Here is a 24273-nt window from a genome sequence, read left to right as displayed (position 1 = left end):
AAAAATTTTCATTTTCATCCAAAAGGGCAATGTGTTCCACACCGTTAATAATTCAAATTCGTTTTACTTTTGAAATAAATATATGTGGCCATAAGAATTCATTTCTCCTTTAATTTGGAAATAGCTATTATGTGATTAGGTTTTTTACATTTTTAGGAAATCATGTCTTATAAAGTGGGAAAAATTATGTCTAAATTTTGCATGTTTGATGAAATTTCTTCTCTTCTTTACTTGATTTTACATAGTTGAGTTATAAATGTGGTCAATAAATGCAATACTTATCCTATGATTTTTTTTTTGAGGGAATGTTTATTTATTATCTTTACTTTCGATTAAAAAAAGAGGCAAAAAAGAAAGTGAGGAAAAAAAGAAAAAAAGAGAAGAATAAGAGTTGTTCTACTCAAATGGTTCTTGTGCTTAGTTACCCGAGTCTTCATTTACAAATATCGACTTTTGCATAAAATGGTCCTTGAATTAAAAGTATGCAAAGCAACTTAGAATATAAATTGTTGAGTAACCGAGGATTTTCATCTAAAAATGTTGATTCTTGAATCAAAAGGCAACTTCACTACATGATAAGTATTTGTATATCTATGAATAAAGCCCTCTTTTAGATTGAAAAGAAGATGGTCATGGGATTAGGAATCTACTTATCAGCTATATGAGTCACTTAACTTGCGAAATTGGGTGAGGATGAGAAATTGAATTAAACTAGTTGAAATTATGATATAATTATCTCTCTTTTAATTGATATTATAAGTACTTGAGGATAAATGAATGATTGCATAATGGTTGTTTTTCTTGTTTCGATAAATTGATTGCAATGGTGCATATTTATTATTTCAAAATTTTGAATCATTGATTATGGTTTGTATTTCTTATTGGTTGAGAACAAGCAATGATTCAAGTACGAGAGAATTTGATAAGTGCGTATTTTTTTTTGTTTTACATGTGTTTTATTACCTAGATTTTGGTATGTTTTAGTTATTTTTATAGCTAAATAACTAGGTTTCTAATGAATTTTACATGTTGTATTTTAAATGTGAAAAATTGCATTTTTATGGATTGGAGTGGTTTAAACTTTATGTTTTTATAGGATTTAATGATTGATGATTAGTTATTTTTATAGTTAAATAACTAGGTTTCGAATAAATTTTACATGTTGTATTTTAAATGTGAAAAATTGCATTTTTATGGATTGAAGTGGCTTAAACTTTATGTTTTTATAGGATTTAATGATTCAATCATCAAACGGAGTTAAAATGAGAAGATATTTGGATGATTCTCAATGATTTGAAGTGATTTAAGTGAGCATGAAGAGTAATATGTTCAAAAGATGAAATGCAATCAAGTTCAAAAGAAGAAAAGTTTGACAATTTTGCCACCTTTTGGGATTTTAGCTATAACTTGAATTACAAGCAATGGATTGAGATGATTCTTGAACCATTTTGAACCTAAAACATAGGACTAGATTTCTTATGAGGATGTCAAATTCCAGTTCATGTGTTTTCATGGTAAAAAAACTGAAAAACTATCATGTTACTGACTAGTTAGGGGTATTTCCATCATTTCTCAGTCTACAAAGATCCAAATGTAATGATTCTTAATGCATTGGAAAGATAATTCAATTATCTACAAATTTCATGTTTTATTCAAGAGTTAGTTCAATTTCCATCATCAAGAAATTTACAGTTATACTTGATGAAAAAATAGAACAATGTTTAAGATTGATCAAAAAGTGTAGAACTTGCAAGAGAAGGGGAAACGTGACCTGAAATGCGAACCTACCTTGCATTTCTACCTCGCGGATCCTTGGTTTCGGCTCTACAACTTGCTCTGTGACTTGCACTCTGTTCATATAACCATTCTGGACCATTTTTCTGATCAATTTGGTGGGAACTACCAAGGAGATCATGGAGATTTCAAGAATCAACTTTTGGCAATTTAAGAACCAAGTTGCACTAACTTTAATATGATTGATTGGAAATTTAATCTTCTATAAATAGTCCCTTCAAGACATATTTTTGCATAACTTTGGAGTCTAGAGAATTACACAATAATGAAGTCTTTCATTAGAACTTCCTGATTCATTAGTGTAGTATAACTTAGTATAGTTAGTTTCATCTAATCCTTATATGTAGCTAGACATAGATGAAGTTGAAGATGAAGATGGAGAGTTTGTAGTTTGTAAACCAAGGGAGTGGATGAACTTCTATGATTGTTAAGGAAAATTTTCATGGTTATTTGAACTTATTTCTTGAGAAAGTTATTTTGCACTTTTATTATTACAATCATAATTAATTTGGATCAATTAATTGTGATTATTTGAAGGTATTGTTTCAACAATTACCATTGTGATTCAATGTTAGTTCATGGAAGTGTTAAACCTGGGGGATTAACTCACTAATATAGGGTAATGAATCTACAACTAGTTTCATATCGTGTTAATGGGTATGGAGTAGTTATAAGTATGATAGGTATATGGGCAAAAACATATATCACATATAATTAAAAATGACACCATTACTAATCAAAATAAATAGCTCAATTAACTGATAATTTCATTTGCAAAAGTAGTTGGTAAATCCATGACCCTAAGAACATCTTAGTTGTTTTTATCACTTTTCTTGCATGTTAATAGAGTAAATTTACTTTCTTTACTTGAGATGGTCTAAATAATAAAGGAGTTCAAATGCTAACGGTAATTAACAAATTTTTTTTGTGGGATCGACCCTATTTATCACTATACTCGTTTGATCCGTATACTTGCGGTAAAATCGAGATAATTGGGTTTTAACTGATTTGATAATTAAAAATTCTTAACTTGAAAATCTAAGTCACATAATTAACATTTCTAGATGTGGATAAATTTCCTAAAAACTTCCAGCAAAACTGGTTACAGATCGACTGTATGCAACTGCATTAGCAGTCAGCGCAAAAGAATTCTCAACTTCTCTTCGCTTTTCTTGGTTAGGTATCCTTTAAAACTCTGTCAAGAAACGACAGATACTATATCCTATAATTTATTTGGTAATTTCATATAATTTCCAGGTTAAATGCATACAAATTTTGTTGTTCATCATGCATTTTGGAGCCATCAAAAAGAATAAAATGTGTTCTTAAGTCACAATATTACTCTTTTTTTTGATTGAAAAACCACTTGGAAATGATGGGGGTTGGACATAAACCCCTATCTGGTGGAGGTTGGACATAGATCCCTACCTGTTTATTACAAAAATTTTCTAAGAGTACATGATTAAAAGGAAACACCTCTATTAAAAGTGAACAAGCCAATATTTCTTTTATAGCCACAATATTTCTTTTATTTTTCTTTCTATTACAAGTGAATAAGCTAATTATATCTCTATTTTGGAGAACCATACTTTTTCATTAATTAACTACATTAGCATGTCCTTTCGCACAACATTTTCCTATTATCTACTACTAAGATATGCTTACTGTTTCTTAAAGTTCAGGTCAAAGTAGATTAATAACTATACACATGATCACTCCTATACAAGTCACATAACTAACCATTCATAAGAAATTTAGTCGTAAACTTTGAATTCGCTCTAAAAAAAAAAAAGAGAATAAAGAAAAAGCAATTGATCTCTGAAATTTGTGTTAAAACTTAAAAATTTCTTGTCATCACTGGTCAATAACCCAGGAACTTTCTTCTTATATCACACTGAATCAAGAGAAAAAAAAAAGAAGGTTTTTTTGTGCAGCAAAAAGGACAAACACTCAATTATCTTAAGCAAAGCCAATTCGTATTAACATAAACGAAACTTTAATTCAACTAAAAATTAAGTGTATGACCTGAAATATTGTAATTCTTTTTGCAGGGGCAAAAGTTTAAATTTACAAAAAAAATCTCTTAAAAACTTCAATTTTTCAAAAGAGAAAAACTAAATTTTCAAACTTAGGGGGTGGGGAGCTCTCTCCGCCATCCCCAAGTTCTGTCAATGCATATAAACTTTTTCCATCTTCAATTATGCATTTCTTAAGTGCTGTATCTTCAATTTTTTTAATTTTATTTCAACTCATTACTCATCGGTTGCTATATCATTTCTTCAGCAAAGTCATTTTATGAGTGTCAAAGTCCAACAATGTGCTAGAATTAAAATAATACCAAAAAAATTAAAGAAATCTGAGGAAGTTACACTAGAATTTGAAAAAAAAAAAATCATTGATGTACTATTAGTAGTAAATTTAGAGTAGAAGTTTATAATAAGTTCATGTTCCTAAAAGAATTACCTGTCTATTTATACTATATAAATCTAACTATTTCTTGAACAAAATAGAAAGGGAAATTTTTTCTTCTTTTTCTGGTGTTAGGATTATCTTCAAATGCTCTTATTGAAATCTAGTTCTTGTAGGCTCAGGTAAGAGAGACTCTTCTATAATTTTTCTCTTGGAAGTTGGGGTAGGCGGCTGCTGCAGTTGTTCTTGATCTTTTACTGATTCCCTTGCTTTTCCTCGCAACAAATGGGGTCTGAGCTTATTCACATCTGATTGTTTGACTGGTTTAAGGAAGAAATCATATGCCCCATCTTCCAAGCATCTGCTAATCCTTGAAGGAACGTTCTCAGAAGACATTATTACCACTGGGATGTCCTTCAATGACGAAGATTCCTGCAAATTTTTAATTAGTAACTAATCTACAAATCCCATAATTTATTTCTTAATGAAGAAATGTATTATTTTTTCTTTTTTAGCAAGATATATATTTTAATTGGACTGTGATTATTTATTTCGGAAACATTGAACATACAACCTTACCTTTGGTTTGTTAGAAGTCATACATCACAGGATGGTTTACCAGATAATTATTAATTCAAGACAACATGCACTGCATCCTTTATCACAACAGGGTACAATAACTTTTATTAAAAACTAAGTTGACTAAACACACCTATCATTGCAATTTGCACACTTTTGTGAGAAAATAAACCTTCTTTCAAAAAGGTTTTGTGGGAGAAACATCACAGGCCTAACAATCAATGATTATCTACTTGGCTTGAGACTTACAGCTAATCCATTTTTCTTGATCTAATTAATATTGGACCCAAGAGGTATTGGTCTAGTGCTAAAACTGAGATTTTAAAAATTAGAAATCCCTCTGTTTCCTTCCCTTTTTTAAAATTCCACCCCTCCCTTATAGGAATTTTTTTTTAAAAAGAGATCTAATTAGTATTAGAATGTATACATAACGATTAGCTAAATCAACAATTACACGAGTATATCCTGTAATATGTCACGTAGAAGATCATTATGTGTTGATTTATGTTTACTGGATCGTGAAAGAAAATGTTTTTTTGTCTCCTATTACAAGAACAAAAATATTAATTTGTGAGTCCTTTAAGGTAAAATTTGACACCATTAATTAGCAACTAGTGTAGACTTTGCTTGAAGGTTCGTGTTTTCTTATTTAAGTATTAATCATTGGATAATTAAAATCTAAAAGTGTCAAATAAAACAAAAAAAATGATATAATCAAAGACATACTCCTTTGAAAAAAAAAGGTTTGCTCACCTTGATCTTTCTCAACAGATCATAACCTGTCATTCCCGGCATGCAATAATCAGTGATGATCAGATTCACTTCCAAAACCTGTCATGGTACAATGGAATTAAAAAATTGAGCCAAAAATTACAACATATAATTCATTAAATATTCTTTAAAGCTAAACACATATCAAAGAGTTAAAGAAAAAAAATCTTACATGTTGTTCAGTGCTGCAGCCATTTGCCTTTTCATCATCAAGTAAGCCCAACAACTCAAGAGCCTTACTTCCAGAATCAACAGCTGTAACTGCAAATCACGTAAAACCAGTGAATAACAAAAATTAAATTGGTTATTCACTTGCCAACACCTCTTGCGCTGTTGGTTACCACCAAGACTTTAAAGTTTGCAGCCGTCAACACTGCAAGCCGCATTTTAACCAAGAACCTTAATCTTTGCCAAACTTTACACAACCTACATGTAAAATTCAAGATGAAGATGAAGGAAAAAGAGGATGCTGATCTGGGATTTATTCACTGGGCATCAATTTGATGTTTGCCTTTTTCTGGGTTATGCATGCAAGTATTTGGGCTGGCACAAACGTGTAGGGCAGCTGGCCAATTGAGAAAAACACTGAAGAAGTAGCTGCTCTGATACGTTCTTTACCGGTTGAAAGAACAGCTGAAGCTAAAATTTGAGCCTCGGAAGGGAATGTAGGGTGCCTTGGAGGTTCACCTACTGGATTTTCTTAAATATTGTGAAGTGGGCTTCAGCTACCGTTCCACGCATCCTTGAAGTTTAGGAAATTTGGTAACTAATACTAAAAGCTACAGAACAGAAATTGTTTTCTTCAGCATCTATGATGATTGGCTTAAAAATGTTTTCCTTATAAATGGCTTTTTCCGATTGATTCTGATCTTGTGCACACTTCATGTGGACAATTAGAAAGCAAGGATGTTATTGAAGCCTGAGAAGTTAATTGTCGTTGGAAAAAAAAATAATTACAAAAGAGAAATACCTTGATAAGAAGAAGTCTTGAGGAGCCTCTCAATCAACTTTCTGTCAATGATGCTGTCATCAACTGCTAGAACATGAAACTGAGAATCTGTTACTACTGCTCCCATTGTTCAAACAATATAGAGAAACCCAAAAAGTTAGGATTGAAAATCAGAATGAAGAATGAAGGATAGGTGATGGTAGTGTGGTTATATTAGGTCCCATTAGGGGGGATTGGATGGAGGAGATACAGAAAATATTGACAGATATCAATCAGTTTGGAAAGAGAGATCGGACCAGATATCAATCAGAATCTCTGGGATCTCCTCAGTTGATTTTTGAATTGGTGAAGAAGCAAAGAAGCTTCACATTATAATATCATTGAATCAGATTAATTTTTTAACTGTAGACTTTGATATGAAGATCGGGTTGGCCTTTTGTTCAAGGGAAGATCATATTTGTATTCCTTATCACCTTATTGACTCTTGATATTTTGTTTAACATTACTAGAAAATAAAACCACCCCCCCCCCCATGCACGTGCTTAGATGTAGTAAATTAGGACACATAGTGGTTACTGGTAGGAACGGTAAGTAAAACTCCAGTATAAAATAATTTGTTGGTTCAAATTCTTCAGTTCAGGATTGTACTAGCATAGGCATGAGCTAGGGTACGGCAATGATTTGATAAACATATCTGAAGAGTGCATTACTGGTATTAAATTTTTCATTTTCATATGTAGACCAACTATTTTTCATCTATTTCATGTCAAAACCCTTGGGTATTCTTTTGGTTATAAAGATTTTTCAAATACTCTCGATTTAATGATTTTTTTTTTCATGTAATAGCAAATCAAGATGCATTCTATACGTGTAAAAAGACATTAATTTTGAGCAGAGATTATTTGTCATCTATTTGGATCGAGAAGTTTAAACGAAAATATTTTGACTGACGGCATATAAAAGGATGGATTCTTTGATATTAATTTCCTTGCCGATTTTAGTCGCTTCTCTTTATCTCTGTTTATTTTTCTTTGCATGTTTTCGGGTGACATTACCTAAGTTAGCATCTGTAATCTGCATTAAGAGTCTGAGAACTAGAAAAGGAAACAATAATCTCTGTTTGTTTCTTTTTGTTATATGTTTCCGGGTGACATTACCTAAGCTAGTATCATTAATCTGCATCAAGAGTCTGAGAACTAGGAAAGTAAACATATCTTTAAGAAATGATATAAAGTTTGAACAGCACTTGCGCTTTTAACACTGCATGTGAGCCAAATTGTACCCTCTAACTATATCAATTTCTCTTTTCATGGTATTTTTTCTAAAATATTTTTTTAGTAGGGAATGAGTGAAATTTAAAAAGTGGGAGGAAGGGGGAGAGAGAGGGGGCAAATAAATTAAAACCAAGATCTCTATCTCAAGTGCGGCTAATGATACGAGCAAATATTAGGCGTTAGAATAATAAAATTAAAAGGAAAAATTAAAAGGACAATTTTGTCCATTAGGTCAAATTTGTTAAGTGAATTAAAAGATCTTAAGACCATAGCAAACTTTATTACTTTTCCTTCGGTTGCTATATAGGAATGGCATGGAAAGGAAACACCTTTCCAACTAGTCCATTCCATTTTTGCATCTGGTATTGTTCATTTAACTGGAAAAGCTTTTTCCTTCTGGAATGTTCATTCCAACTTTTTCTTGAAATTCCATTCCTCAAAAAAATATGGGGAAAGTCCTTTCCATCTTCACCCTACAATGCCTAAATAGTAGAATGTCAAATTTATCATTATAAATTTTACATTGCATCATGATATCTTAAACTATTTGTAAGTTCAATTAATATTTGAATATAATTTTTTTATAATAGTTAATTTTCTTGTATTTAAATATTTTTTTTATACTAGGAAATGAATGTTTTATGATACTGTATTCTTTGACTTCTGAACAATTGTACAAGAATTTTTTTTGAATATTATCAAAATTGAAATGTTTAAAATAAATTATAATTGTTTGGCTTCATTTAATTAATATTTCATGTTGCTAATTATATTGCCAATAAATGAACAATTTTAACTTAAAAATATATATATTAAAATGAATCAAGTATTATAATTGAAGAATTTTGATATCAATTCTCACTTATTTTTGAAGTAAAAATATCAAAATTTCATGTAAATAGACAAATACTATTATAGAAAAATAAAGAAATTAATAAGACATGTTATTTCCTATAAACTAATATAGGGTAGTTAAGTCAAATTTGTATTTAGTATATTCCATTCAAACATTTAAATATTGATTATACCAAACATTGAAAATGAGTTAACATTCCATTTTGACTTATTTGCTAAACCCTAGAATAATTGATAAGTGTATATTTTACATGTTTTAAGTATGTTTTATTAGTTAGTTTTGGTGTGTTTTAACTACTTTTATAGTTAATTAACTAAGTTTCTAGTGAAAATATATATATTTTGTGGTTGAAGTGGTAAAAATTACATTTTTATGGATTTTAATGGTGCAAATTTCATATTTTTATAGGTTTAATGATTCAATCATCAAATAGCATGAATTGAGAAGAGAATTAGATGATGGATGATAGTTTGAAGTGATAAAAAAGAATATGAAGTGCAAGAGAGAAAATGCAATCAAGAACACAAGAAGCAAGTTTTCCAGCTTTGACACCTTTTAGTATTTCCACTATATATTGAGCTACAAGTATTGGATTGCATTGATTCTTCAACCATTTTGAAGCTAATAGATAGATCTACATTTGGTGTGTAGACATCGAAGTCTAGTTCAGCCGTTTTCCTTGTCAAAAGTTGAAATACAGAAGTGCAATTTCATGGTCGAAAGCTGAAAAAGAGTTTTGATCAGTCGAGGATTTTTTGGTCATTTCTCGGTCCACAAAGCTCCAAATTGGATGATTCTTGATGCATTGGAAATCTAACTCAAAGGCCTACAACTTTCATGTTTACATAAGAGCTAGGTCAGCCTCTAACATCAAGAAAATATCAGTTGAAGTTGAATCAAAAATGGAGCAAGGATGAATACTGCCCAGAAAGTGCAAACCTGCAGAAGCAATATGTGGGTAGGCAATACGCAACCTAGGGTTGCGTTTTCCAGTTGTGAATTTTAGTTTTTCTACTGCAACTTGCTCTGCAACTTGTTCTTTGTTCACACAACCTTTCTAACTCATCTACAACTCACAATTTTGGCTGTATTTAATCAAGAAAAGTGTGGAAATTTGGAGAACAACTCTTGGTGAGTTCAAAAGCCAACTTTGCCAACCAAGAAACAACTTACCTTGAGCTTGAATTCTCTATAAATAGCAGCCTTTGGAGACCATTTTCACAGCTTTGGAAGGTTAGAGAAACTCTACAAAAATGTAGTTTTCACTAGAATTTCCTTAGTTCATTAGTTAGATGAATATAGTATAGTTAGTGTAGTTTATCCTTCTTGTATTTGTAGTTAGATTTGGATGAAGATTTGAAGAGAAAGATAGAGAGTTTGAAGCTGATGTGGCAAGGGTGACTTCTCTCCTCTCACTTTCTTTATTGTAATTGAATTCATGTTAGTTATAATACAAGTTTGGATTTGTGTTTTTATCATGTTTAGTTAAAGTTTATGCCTAGAGTTATGGATGAACTTTCTATATCTTGTTAGTGATGTTTACTTAGTTATTTGATGACATTATTTTGAACAAGTTATTTATCACTTTTGCTTTTCTAATTATGATTAACCGGCCATTAGTTGTGATTATCTAAAGGTGTTAAGTTTGCAATGAGAATTGGAGTTTAACACTAGTTCAAGGAAGCGATAAACCTAGGGAGTACATTCACAAGAGTAGAGGTGCACCTATGTGGTTTTAATAACTTGTTTCATATAATTTCATAGAAGAAATGAGTTTGTAATTAATTTCATAATCACGAGAGTAGGTATTGCTTAATTACAAGTATAGATGATTCACTACGAGAATAAGTTTTACATATATGAGGAAATTACGCCATAACTAGCCAAGATAATAACATTCACTTAACTAGTAACTTCACTTACAAGAGTAGTAAGGAATTCCATACCTCTAGAAGCTTTCTAGTGTTATCTTTATTACTTTTGCTTCGTGTTTATAGTGTAGATTTAACTTCTTACACTTATGATAGTTTAAATAATAAAGGAGTTTGAAAATCACCGGTAATTGACAATTTTTCCTGTGGGTTCGACACCTAATACCCCTATGCTGAATAAACGACTCGTATACTTGCGAAAAATCACGTGTGAGATATTTAGGATTTTATAAATATAAAACTTGACTGTGGAATGAGCTAATTGTTATATGTATACCCCGCACGCGTCAATAACAAATATTTTGTTTGCCATTTTGGGTGGAAATGTATTTTTGCTGGAAAGACCTTTCCATTCTGGGCATTTTCGCATACGAAATGAGGTGTGAATCTCTATGTTTGATCTTTAGACCATCTATGCTGTGACAACCCTCTTAAACTCCAGCTGGTCAAAACCCACCAATCTAATCTAACGTGCTTTTATCATATTAGTCATTTCTTTTGGAAAAATTTCCCACCTTTCCAAATGCTTATCGAACGATTGATATCCCTTGCCCTAAAGTGATGAAGAATTATAATCCAAAAGAAAAAGTTACACAAACTAAATCCTAAACACTAATCAAAGATTTGAGATAACAAGAAGAAACTCTCAATCTATTGGAAAACTCCAATAAAAGTTGATAAAAGTTGAGTAGAGATTGCTGGAAGATATCTAGGGTTTGGCTATTTATAGGCTACATCAGTAGGAATAAAGGACACAACACAACATAAAAAAATGTGAAAAAAGACTTGAAGTGGATTTGCGGATGGATCTGTGGGTGACAATCCACGGATCTGAAGCTCTTGCCTTTAAACTCAATCCAATCCTATGATTCAATGAACTCTTGGAGCAATTTCCATGCCTAGATTAGAGGAAGTAGTTGCAGCGGCGACAGTACCTAATATGTGGACGAATTAGTGAGGGCCAGTGAGGGATCTATTCATAGATCCTTTAGTCTAGCAAATTCCTGTGAATGTTTTCCTTAGCTCACTTCATGCGATCCATCTCAGCCCAAAAAATCATCAGACACCTATTCTACATCAGTCCATCCTATTTGAGAAAAACTTGCCCTCGAAAGGCCTTGAAAATCTAGATACATAAGCATGTCCAATTAGTTATACAAGGACAAATTCTACAACATTAAAAGTATGAAAAATGTCTAACGACTCGGGCAAGTCCATGACATAGGCATTGGGATTGATGCGTTGCAGAATTTTATTGAAGCCATACTTGCGTGGTTGCAGCTTGCCATATGTAACAAATGGAAATCACTCCTGTCTCAGGAATATGATCACCATGTCACCAACTTCAAACATGGTAGCTTGAGCTGCCTTGAACTCTGCATTCATCAACTCCAACTTCTGCCTGACTGGTTCATGTATAATCTGAACATCTCAAGTTGTGCTACTTGCTACAACATTATACCTTGAAATATTTAGTAACTTGAACAAATCAATCATATGACATGGGTGTTTCACATACACCGCAAAGAATGGCAATCTTCCAATGGAGATATGGACTATCCTGTTGAATGCAAATTTGCCTTGGAGCAAAGCATGATTCCAAAACCTAGGTCTCTCTAGACAAATGCAAAGAATCAAATTCCCTTAAGATTTGTTGAATACTTTAGTTTGGGCAGTCATTTGGAGATGCATTGTACTACTGAAGTTAAAAGACGTGTCAAACATCTTCCAAAGATCAACCAAAAGTGACTTGGTGTCACAATCTGAAGTGATGATCTTGGCTACCCCATGCAGCTGAACTACTTTTCTAGAAAATAAGCAAGTAATATGAAAGGTATTAGAGGTCTTCTTGCATGGGATAAAATGAACCATTTTCAATAACTTTTCAATAACAACAAAAGCTAAATCAACTTCACACTGAGTTTGGGGCAAACTTAGGACAATGTCCATTGACGAGTCTTCCCAAATTGCTTCTAGGATAGGCAAAGGGGTATACAAGCCTGTCTGTGTGAGGACTCGCAAATTTATCTATTTTAAACTCCTATTATTAGCTTATTTAAATATTTAATTGCCCGTTTGCCCCGAATATTTCATTTCAAGCTTTTTAGACCCAATTACATGGAGTTATGGCTTACATGTATTTTAAAATGACTTGTTACAAAAATATAATTTTTGAAAGCTTATTTAGTGAGAATAGTGAATGCGCGTTTGGAAACAATAATCGATTCGAGGGGACAATGAGCTTGGAAAATTGGAGACTTTTACATTAGCCTTAAAATAGATATTTTTATGTTTAAGTGCTCAAGTGTTAGTTAGTTATACTATTGTAATAAGAATTTATTAGAAACTTCACTCTATCACGCATAAATCGAAAGTACGTGTTTTCGTACGCGCGATTAATTGAGGGATTTAAGACCTTTATTTTGGGGCTATTAAGAATGAATAATAACAGTATGAATAGAAGTGTATTAGAGGTTTAGTGCACTAGTGAAATAAATTCGATAGGGATCGAGCACGAAACGCGCGTGGAGGGAGAGTTGACTTTTGAACACTTTTGAACCACACATTTGAGATTCTCAAGGAAGCTTCATTTGCAACAAAACACTCTCCTTTCTCTCTCTCTAACAGCCGGCCATCTTCAAGGAGAAAACAACCAAAATGTTCATCAATTCTTGCTTCATTTCTTCATCAAATCCCTCCAAAATTTACACACAACTTGCAAACCATTAGGAGATCAACTTAAGCTAGGTAAGGAGCTTGTTTCTCATGGTTTTCTTGGGCTTAAGGTGACCAAAAATTTCTGCTCTAGCCATCTAAGGAGGTAAATGATGATCAACCTCTTGAATCTTGGTTTAAATAAGTTGTATTGCACTTGTGAGCTCATAGATTCATATGGGTAGCTTTATATTATTGGAAATCTTGTGAGTGGACTCTATGAAATCCCACAATGGCTTGATGAACTGATTTGATGAGATTTGATGTTATTTATGTTGGATTAGTGTTTAATCTAGTGAAAATAAGTTGTGTTGTGAAAGAAAACTCAAGGAAGTGAGATGACCAAAAGTGACGATTCTGCCCCTATTTTGCCATGACCATTAGTGCACTTTTTTGTGGTTCAATTGACTTGATTTTGATATAAATATGTTGTACGGGTTGTGTGGAAAGTTTCCACCAAAAATCATCCAAATTGGTTGGCCAAAAGTTGAGATTTTGAAAATGTAGCAAAACTGGAAACGTAACCAGAGCCTCTCTGGCAGTGGTTTTGTTTCGGCCATAACTCTTTGCTCCGATGTCAAAATCGAGTGCCGTTTGTGGCATTAGAAACTAGACACTTCTAGTTTTCTAACAGTACAAAATTCATGCCCTGATTCCACTTGAGGGAGACGTACCAACCTTGTAAATTTGCCAGTTCTGTTTCTCATTTGTACTAGAAGCCCTGTTTCGAGCTGCGACTTGATGCTCAAATATGAGCTAGTTGTGGACAGAATTTTAAAATGATTCCTTATGAGAAATTATATTCTTATGAATTTAGTTTTCAACGCCACTGACCATGCTCAGTTACGAGTTGAATTGAGTGAGTTGTGGCCGGATTTCAGAGCTGGCTTCGTGATAGAAAACCCTAATTCTGGACTGATTTATAGCTAATCTTGATTTGGGACTTGTTATTTGAAATCCTTGGTGTTAATCACCTACCAAACATATTTTGGATATTTTCTAGACTTTTTCTTCATAAATGAATCATGTTCGAGGAATTTTCATTGGTCAAATGTTTGAGAAAAGAAAAACGAAAGTGCAAGGCAGATTTGCCTTATCAAATTGTGGAAATTTAATGGTTTTGTTAACCAACTTCCTGAACGAATTTTTCATGAAATTTGACAGAGGAATAGTCCTTATATGGTATTATAATCATACAAAATTTGGTACCATTCCGAGTCCATTTCGATGCTCAACCAAAGATTCAAAGTCAATGTTTTAAACCTAGAAAATGGTCTAACTGTCCCAACTTTTGGGTAACTTTGAGCCGTCATATCTTGGTGCTCAAAACTCTAATTCTTGTTCCACTTTGATTGTAACTCTAATTGATTTCCAAATTTCAGAGGCTAGTTCGCATTGTGTGAATTTTGCCGAATTTCCAAAGTTGGCAAAAAAAACCAACCCCAAAAACTGCCTTAGTATTCAAAACAGCATCTTGAACCCAAAATTTGAATGTCTTCCAATTGGAATCATGGAAAAGTGTTTTCTAGGAACTTTTAGTACTTTGGAAGTAGTTTCCAACGGTATCAAATTTTCCAATTTTGGACTTTCAGGGAGTAAGTTATGATTTTTCTAAGAATACCCCTAAATTCAAAAATTCTTGGCCGGATTGTGATGTGGCTTCTGCAGTACATCTTCGATCGTTCGTTTGAAAAATGATTTATACTTACTTGTTTCCGTCCAACGATTTCAAAGATAAAAATTGGATTTTTCTTGTGTTTTTAAAACCACACTTTGGAGCCTTGATTTACGAGTAATTAAGGCTCTCTTTTACGACATTTTTTTAATATTGTACAAGAGTACAATCTTTCCTGTAACAAGGGGGTTTATAAATAACGGTGTGTGATAGTCAATTACTATTTGCTCAAGTGCTCAAGGAGACCTTCAAGAGGATCTCGAGGGGAACATCTAAAGGCTTGTTTATGCACTTACTCCCTTGTTTCGATTAGTGAGTGTTAGGTGCATGAATTTGTTGCTAAGTGGTTAATTGTTTCTTATCCGTTATGTGAATTTGAAATTTTGAGACGAGTGTGTACTTTACCGCACTCGTTCTCTTTCGAACGAAATTATATTCGTATTTTGCTATGTGAATTCATATCCGACTTGTACATAGTAATGTGGATGTGATTCGTATATGTGATTCTAATTTGGAATCATCGATTTGAGCATTGCTCATCGACTTATATTCATATTCATATTCGTATTCGTATTCGGGGGATGCCCAAACTCGTTGGCTAACTTTACGAATCAAGCCAGCATGGGCTTGGTCAATAAGCTTAGCAAGCCATGAGATATTCGTAAAGTATGATCTATTGGCAAGATCTTGCTCGGCATACTCGTGTAGTACTGCCATGATATACTCGAGTATTATCAGAACTGCCATGATATACTCGAGTATTATCAGAACTTTGATGAGTGGGCCCGGTAAGGAGGTGTAACGGTGACGGGATTCGAAGAAAAGTGGTGTATCTACGGATTTGATACTTATGTGGTTGACGGAGTGTCAACATGAAATGTGATCAAGACTTTGACTCGACTACGTAGAATTTAGCTCTTGAGAGCTACAGTATCCTTGAATTATTTCTGTTTAGTTTTCCTATTCGAAAGGTGAATTATTCGAACTTTATAGCTTTACTTACTATGTAATTTGTGACTACTTAGATTACGTGTTTGCATGTGTGTTTCTTGGCCTCACTGAGTATTGGCTCATCCCATTAGTTTGTTTTCCTTAATAGGAACCCGATTGGAAGGAGTTAAGGAAATACGGACTTGAGACACTTTTGTATTAGTGTTTTGATTGTAATTGACTAGACACTTTTGGATGTTGTATATTTTGGGGAAAGTGATTGTAAATTTGAAATTGTGATGTAAGACTGGATATTCATGTATCGAAATAACTTCGTACCTTTATTCCAACTTTCATTGTTAGTATTAGACTAGGTTTGAATTGGAATTGTCTCGAGTCCTGGTGAGAGCTAGGCAGGCGTCCCGCGGATACCCTTGGGAGAAGTGGGGGCATCACAGTTGGTATCAGAACTTAAGTTTCAGATCTTTGTAATGTATCCTAGAGTTAAAAGTTTAGGATGTCAGACTGTGGAACTAGTTTGAAAATTTAGTGATAGCTTGTAGGGATGAAAAATCGAAGCCTAAGTTTAAAAAAGGTTATTTGGGGAGATATTTGAGAGACTTTTTCTCGAGAATAGTGTCTGAATCACTTAGTTATTCCTTATGTGACAGCCCCACCTTCCCCTAAGGCGAACCAGAGGGTTCGACGGACCGCCTGCCCAACTCTCGTCGGGACTCAGTCGTTCACTATAGTCATCGATTAAAATTGCAAGGCATAACTCAAATAATACATCAAATCCTCCAAGAATTACATATCATAAGCGAAGCGGAAACTAATTCCCAAGCGTGGACCGTACACATACATCCCATTCAAATCCAAATATCCATACAAGCCCAACTATTACACCACCGATTACGAGCAAATATTGACTAACATTAAAGAGTACACACACTTAAATAAAATTCCATATACATGTGAGAAAATGCTTTCATATATATATATATATATACACCGGATATTAAGTTTACAAATCCACAAGAGAACATTAAATGGGTACATTAGGGTTCCCAACTATCGAGCGGCTATATAAAAGAACAAAAGAAAATCTAACTAGCTCGCTCGTGTTTTAAAATCATGATTTCCAAAAGAAGTTCCCTGTAAAGAAAACAAGGTTAACAGAAACGGGGTAAGCTTACGCTCAATGAGGTACCAATATAACAACAGTTTAGAATCACGGAAATTCATATTCAACTAGCCACATGGGCATTTTCAATGCGGAAATAAACAAACATCTTGAATGGAAAGGATACGGGTGACTCTCAGGAGCCAAAATTCCTGTTGCAATACTTGATCCAGTCCCGTTGACTCTTCGTCAACGTATGAAGGATAATCATGTCCGTAGACCCCACTTTACGCCAAATTCCATCCACCCAACTTTCCCCTACCGGGCCCGAACTCCATAACAGTGCAGTAGTGGTAATACTCGAGTATACCGGAATCAAAAGGTCTCAATACCCAAAGATTCCAAAATAGACCATGGTGGTTCATTGTTTAATCGACCTGGCCCATGCCGGCTCGACTCGAGTAACTAGCCACAGGTTTTGAGTTCAGAGATCACAGAAAAGTCGTTGGGTACAAACCCCCAAACGACTCCAGAACAGTTATAGATACAGATAACAGTTTCAAATTTACACTAATAAATGATCACAAGGCAAGAGAGCGACTGTGATAAAGTACACTCTCGTCTCAAATGGAATAAACAGATAGTTCAATCGTTCATATCATAAATAGCATGTGCAGAAACCACCTTTCACCACAAATAAGGGGAGTGGTACACTCACCGGTTCATGTAAAGATTCTTCAAAAGTTTTCACACCTTTCACCAGAAACAAGGGGAGTGGTACACTCACCGGTTCACGTAAAGATTCTTCAATAGTTTTCATGCCAGTGTGGCTTTAGTCGCCAAGAAACCCTAAAATAATTGAAGTAAAACAATTGAAGGTTCCGTATCTAAAATCGAGTAAACAAAATTTACAAGTGAGGCACGACTACTGGTCGTATGCCTCGCCAAATGCTTACTAATGCAAGAGTGCAAGAGTGCAAAACATGATTTTTGGGAACGAAAAGGTAACAAAAGGACCAAGAGCTTGAACGACCCAAAAACGCTTCAATTCTACCAAAAGGCAACCCAACCAAAAGGGACCAAACGGCCTAGAAAATTGAGCAGCATCTCCCCTAAATTTGCTTACTTTTCCATCCTATAATCAACACCAATTCATCTCAAATCAATCACATACACATCATAGACTGTCAAATACACCTTTTGGCATAATCAGAAAAACGAAAGCTACACTTACCGGATTGAAACGAATCTTATGGCGTTTCGAACCCAAAACATATATCTACATTTCTCATGAAGACCTCCAAAGCCAAATCATGCATTTTCATGGTCAAATATCAAAATTTTGGAGAGGACAGAAAACTGTCCGCGAAACAGAGTCTATGAGCAGTCAAGGGTTTATCGGTCTTTCCATAGGCTACAGTGCTCCAATCGATCTGAAATTTTACAGGTAGGTAGTCAACTCACATATCTACAATTTTCATGTTTTCCACAAGGGCTGATTCAGTCTTTAACATGGGCAAACGTACAGTGTAAAAACTGGGCAGATTACTACCCCTAAGCTGGAATTCATGTACTCTTGCTGCAATTATTTTGGGCACTCGAACTAGCATACCAAGCCTTATTTATCACAATATCAAGCTATCATTCTATTATCAACCACTACTTATCACATGAGGGCAGAAATAATACCATAAAACTAATCCTTGCAAATAACCATCACCACTTGAAATTAAGAGCTAGTAATTCCATCTTAACATGAAAATAATTCCTACTAAGCCTATACATGGCAAATCAAAGGTGAAATCACTTTAATAAAATTTGGAAATATCACGAATATGGAACTTCATCACCCAAACTTCCAAATCACAAGAATTTCCACAAAATTAATCAAGATCAACTCAATTCAAAACAATCAAATATTCTCAAAAATTAGACGGCATTACCCCTAAATTTATTTATTTGTCCAACCTACAACCAAAGACCATTTCTCATAGCAATTATCCACAACCACACATATGGTTCATATGCACTGCAATACATTCAATTAGGACCACAATCTCCCCTTCAATCAAGTCAATTAGAAGCTTAAAAGCCAACTATAAGAAAACCCCCAAATTGAAACCCTAGAAACTGCAATTTCTGCACAAACCAGAAATTTTCCGCAAACGATCGTAATTAACGCACAAAAGCTCCATTTAACACCATTTAGAGCTACCATACATGGCCAAACAACAATTTTCTTATAAGTTCAGAAAATTCATCAATAAATCCAAAATTGGTTAAACTTTACCCTAGCCCATGCAATCCTCCACAAAGTAGTATAGATAACATTGCTAATCCACCATTTTGCAATCAATTGAAGTAGATAAGGGTTTATTAGCAATATACCTTCACCTCAAGAAAATAGGTAGCTAAATGCTTCCTCCTCCAAAACAACTTTACCAAAAGCTTTAAACTCCCTTAGATGCGAAGTTAATCGGAGCAATTTTCAAACTAACGGTTAGATTACAAGATAGAAGCAAGATTGGAAGAAAAGTTTGGAGGTTTCCTTTCTTTTCTCTCCATGAAGCTCGGCTAAGAAGGAGCAAATATGAAGACTAAATGCAGCCAAACAAGATAAATATGAATGGAAACAGATGGTCAAAGTTGGCTGTCGGAGCTGCCACGTCACAATCCGGCCGGATTACTGGCCACGTCACAATCCGGCCGGATTTCTGGCCCGATTCGAGGCAGAAGCTAATCAAAATTTTTTCAAATCACCCAACCAATCCGGCCAAGAATTGGCCGGATTTCCGGCCGGACTCTCACAGTTCCCCTTTTTCAAAAAATATTTCCTTCCAAACTCAAACGTTACACTCAACCGCCCTTCCAACAAAGACATATATATATATTCGCACAATTACCCTTAATACACGCAATTCACACATTCATATATATGAAATGAAACCCCTCCTTAGAAAAAGATTGAAATTTTTGTTTCAATTTCAAAAGAAAATGAGAATAAACAAAATGTCGAGAAAATGTGAAAATTTTAGGGTTCTCACACTCTCTCCCCCTTAAGAAATTTTGTCCTTGAAATTTTCCTTTTAACGGAATCTATTAAAATCTGCGTTAGACAGTGGACCGTACCTTCTACGTCCTTAAATGAGTCAGAAACCTAAAGTTGCTCTAGGGAATACACTCGAGCCGGTTCTTTCGATCTAGTCCCTTTTTCCTTTGTCTGTCCTGAGTTGGTATCGAGTGGTTGCTGGGTTTTCCTCCCTTCGCGTAGAACAATTGGGCAGTTAGCAACCCGGTGATTTGCGCCCCCACAACGCAGGCATTTTCCCCTCCTTTTCCAACAATTCACCTCAGTATGGTTAATTTTTCCGCAATAGCTACAAGATGGGTGAGGGGTTGAGATTTCATCTTCCTGTGAGGCTCCTCTTGGAGTATCTTCTTTAGGTGTCTCCAAAATTCTTACACCTTTGGCTCCTCTACCTACCTTAACGAGTGGCCTACCGGGATTACCTTGTTCCTGCCTCTGAATGTCACTAAGTGCACTCATTTTCTTTGCACGGAAAGCCTCTGCTGGAATCCTTTCACATTGCCTTTTCAGTTCTATGTTCTCATACAATAACTCAATTTTCTCCGGTTGCTCATGTTTCCATCGCTCTTCCCAATACTCAGCTAATTTCTTTTGAACTTCTATCTCGTTTCGAAGAATCTTGATTTCCTTATACATACCTACCAAGTGTGCCATCTCGGGGATTCAGTGAAACTCAAGTGATAACCTGCCAGGCCAGTTGATAAATCATAATAAATAACTAGGTATAAGTGGCAATCTAATCATATAACTGTTAAGTTCCTTTGCTCCCAATTCAACCATAGAAGATTAAACTTACATATGCTCAAATGAAATGGGCGGAAAAGTAGAACATAGTTAAGGTAATGTCTTACGATACTATGTCACATATCCTGTATGTACATATTGAGACCTTAAAGCATACCTCATATATCAAGAGTTTCATACCTTATGCCACTTTTTTGTTTTCAAAATTTCTTTACCTATTTCTAAAACTCTCAATCTCGGTGAGCCAATAATCAAACCCAGTTCATATGGAGTCATTAGGGGACGGGTGTCAAGGAATTACAGGCAAGGTAGTTCGTCGAGAACCAAGCTACGGTTATTAGATATTCAAAGCGAAGTAAAAGCCTAGGTCATTGTAGTCAAGCCATCACGAATCAAATAAATACTTATCAAGTCCTCACGGTCATAATAAAAGAAAACAGGTCTTGGGTGTGAATTTTTCAATGTACCCTACTATCTAGCCACCCTTTAGAAACCCTAGTTAGACTAGTGTAGGATTCGTCCATGATAACACTCCCATATTTCATCCTCTCAATCAGTCTAATTACTAGGTCAAATATAAAGACCTTCCGTACCTTAGCCTTTGCCATCAAGATTAACCCAAAATTAATTAGGATACTGACCCTTATTCTAGCAGTCTCCACCCTTTGGTACTTAGGTCCAAGAATCTAAAATAAGATAATTCACAACTCGAGCTGGTCGGTCCCAAGTGTAAATCATCCATATTCAAGATTTCTACCCGACATACTTTTCTGTCTTCCTCAAGTTCCATGATAGAGAGATTTACACTGATAACATGCACGGTTCATAACTTATGCTCAAAAGAGCACTTAATCCTTTAGACACCTTCACAAAAGCAGGACTATAACACAACTTGGCCCAAGACACCAACCACACATAAACAACAGGTTCGAAAGTAGGAGTACGAGTTCAAAAGTTTAAACAAATTCAACCAAGTTCAAGAAGCACAAGTACAAATAAGGACTCACTCGCCTAGCCTATGCCCAGAGATTCTCATTCTCAAGCAGTTACAGGATTTGAGTCCACCTACAGGTCACATACGCCTCACGCTACTTGCTCATGTGTAAAAGAAATACCCTATATTCAGGCAAGTCGGGTCATTAAGTGTACGTAAGAGCACACTCATCTAAATAGGTTTAAGTCTCTAGTAGGCTCAATCTAATCGGTTCCAGGCAGTTCAAGGTCAATCTCAAGTAGTTCAAGCATCTCAAACCGCGACACTTACAAATCAGGCAATACACTTTATTCAATCAGGAAGACTAGAAGAAAGATGCAAAACTAAAATTTCTCAACAATTATGGCCACTACCGGAATCTATCAAAACCCGAGCCAACATTTAGTGGATAAATCCGAGTCATTCTTTCAATCTCCTCCTTTGATTAAATTTCTCACGTACCATACAAAGTCCTCGGTGCTCTAGTTTGTGCCATTGTAACTTCTCTCAAACTCACTTATAATTTCTATTCACATCACCATACATTAAACCATGCTCCGTTCAAAATTCACGAGCATTTCCTCAGGAAAAACATCGGGTACTCAAGTGCAAGAATTCAAACTAAAAGACTTCACAGCTCAGACCGTACGCTCTTAAACGAAAATCCAAGTCATATATACAAATCTCACTAATTCCATATTAGAGCAAATCTCACTCATTCGAATCAGATCACATACTTTTACGAAATTAGATTCAATCAAACCATAACACAACTGATACCAAAGGTTATCCATTCGGAGTTCAAAACTTTAATAAACAAGCCACCAACCAGAGCACCATTATCTCCAAGAATAACCTGTCTTAGGATTTTATAGTTAAAGTCTCAAGCTCCAAGTTCAAACCCAAGAAATAAGTATAACTTGTTAACTTACGTCTCAAATGGAAACCAAATCAATTCACACTAACTTCGTGCTCTTGAATGCAGTTACTCTATATCTCAAAATTCCCTCAATCCGTGCACCTGAAGATAGGCTCACTCTTCTTGAAACCAAATTTTTAAAACATAAGAAGAATATTTAAAGTAACAAAAAAAAAAAATCTTACCAGGTCCAGGATTTACATTATAAAACAAAAATTCGCCATTCTTCCGAGTGTAAAACATCAGTATACAATCAAGGGGGAAAACTTTGTTTAGAAAGTTTTAACCTTGTATAAACCCATCATATACAAAATTCAACTCATCAGTTATTCACAGATTTTCAAATTTGAGATTCAAGTAAAATTCACATATTTACCAAAATCGAAAATTATACGTACTTAAAGCATATATATATTATTTCAAATCATCGTTTGAAAATAAACTAGTACATCCAAGTTTTTTTTTCTCTTTAGTGTTTCAAAGTCGAAATTCTCTAGGAGGTAAATGGGTGGAAAAATGCATCTTATTCTTTTGATACTCTTTTATCTTAGTTCAAAATCATCATACATGGAGTTTAGCCATCAACTCTCAGTCTCTTATCCTCCCTAGTCAGTACTAATAATTACCTCTATTCTTTCCATACTTTCAGGTATAATGCTAATTCAAATTCGTCTAACCCTTCACTTGTGAGGACTCGAAAAACTATTATTTTAAATCCCCATTTTTGGCTAAATTAATTATTTATTTGGATTTTTGTCACGAATAATATTTTCTAGCCTTATTAGACTTAAATACATGGAGTTATGACTCCATTATATTTTTAAAGTGACTTGTTTGAAAAATTAATTTTTTGAAAGTTTGATTAATATAAATAGTGAAAACGTGTCTGAAAACTTTTGCCAATTGGGAATACAATAAGCTCGAAAATTTGGAGGCATGTACAATGGCCCTAAAATAGGTAATTTTAGGTTTAAGTACTCAAGTGATAGTTAGTGGTACGATCGTTACAAGAATTTCTCGAAGTTTCACTTTATCGCACCTAAATTGGAAATACGCGTGATCACGCGCGCGATTAATTGAGGGACTTTGGGCCATTATTTTGGGACAATTAAGAGTGGATAATACTTGTATGAATATAAGTGCATTAGAGGTTTAGTGCACTAGTGAAACAAATGCGAGAGAAATCGAGCCCAAACGTGCCCTACGCGCACTATTGAGAGTTGACTTTGGGGATGATTGTGCACCACACATTGTGTTTTCCTTAAGAAGCTAAATTTGGACCAAACACTCTCTCTCTTAGTCTCTCTCGTGGCCGAATTCTTAGCAGCAAAACACAACACAAAGTTGTCATTTTTCATCTTCAATTCTTGCACAAAACCTTCATAGATTCACACCAAAATTGAAGACCACTTAGCTTGTCACTTGGAGAGTTCATCTAGCTATCAAAAGAAGGAGCTTTTCACAGTTTTCTTGGAGCCTCTAAGGACCGAAAATTCTTCCTTGGTCTTCAACTAAATTAGGTAATGATCCAACACTCTAATCT

The 24273-nt window shown here is 34.4% G+C and overlaps 1 pseudogene; it reads right to left on the bottom strand.

The window, feature by feature from the left end:
* Window positions 1–4284: 4284 nt before the first annotated feature.
* On the bottom strand, window positions 4285–6629 carry LOC113724361 (two-component response regulator ORR3-like; annotated as a pseudogene).
* Between the last annotated feature and the right edge of the window lie 17644 nt (window positions 6630–24273).

This window comes from Coffea arabica, chromosome 2c (assembly GCF_036785885.1).
Source record: "Coffea arabica cultivar ET-39 chromosome 2c, Coffea Arabica ET-39 HiFi, whole genome shotgun sequence".
In the NCBI taxonomy this organism is placed as follows: Eukaryota; Viridiplantae; Streptophyta; class Magnoliopsida; order Gentianales; family Rubiaceae; genus Coffea; species Coffea arabica.
This window is presented reverse-complemented; position numbering and strand designations above follow the sequence as displayed.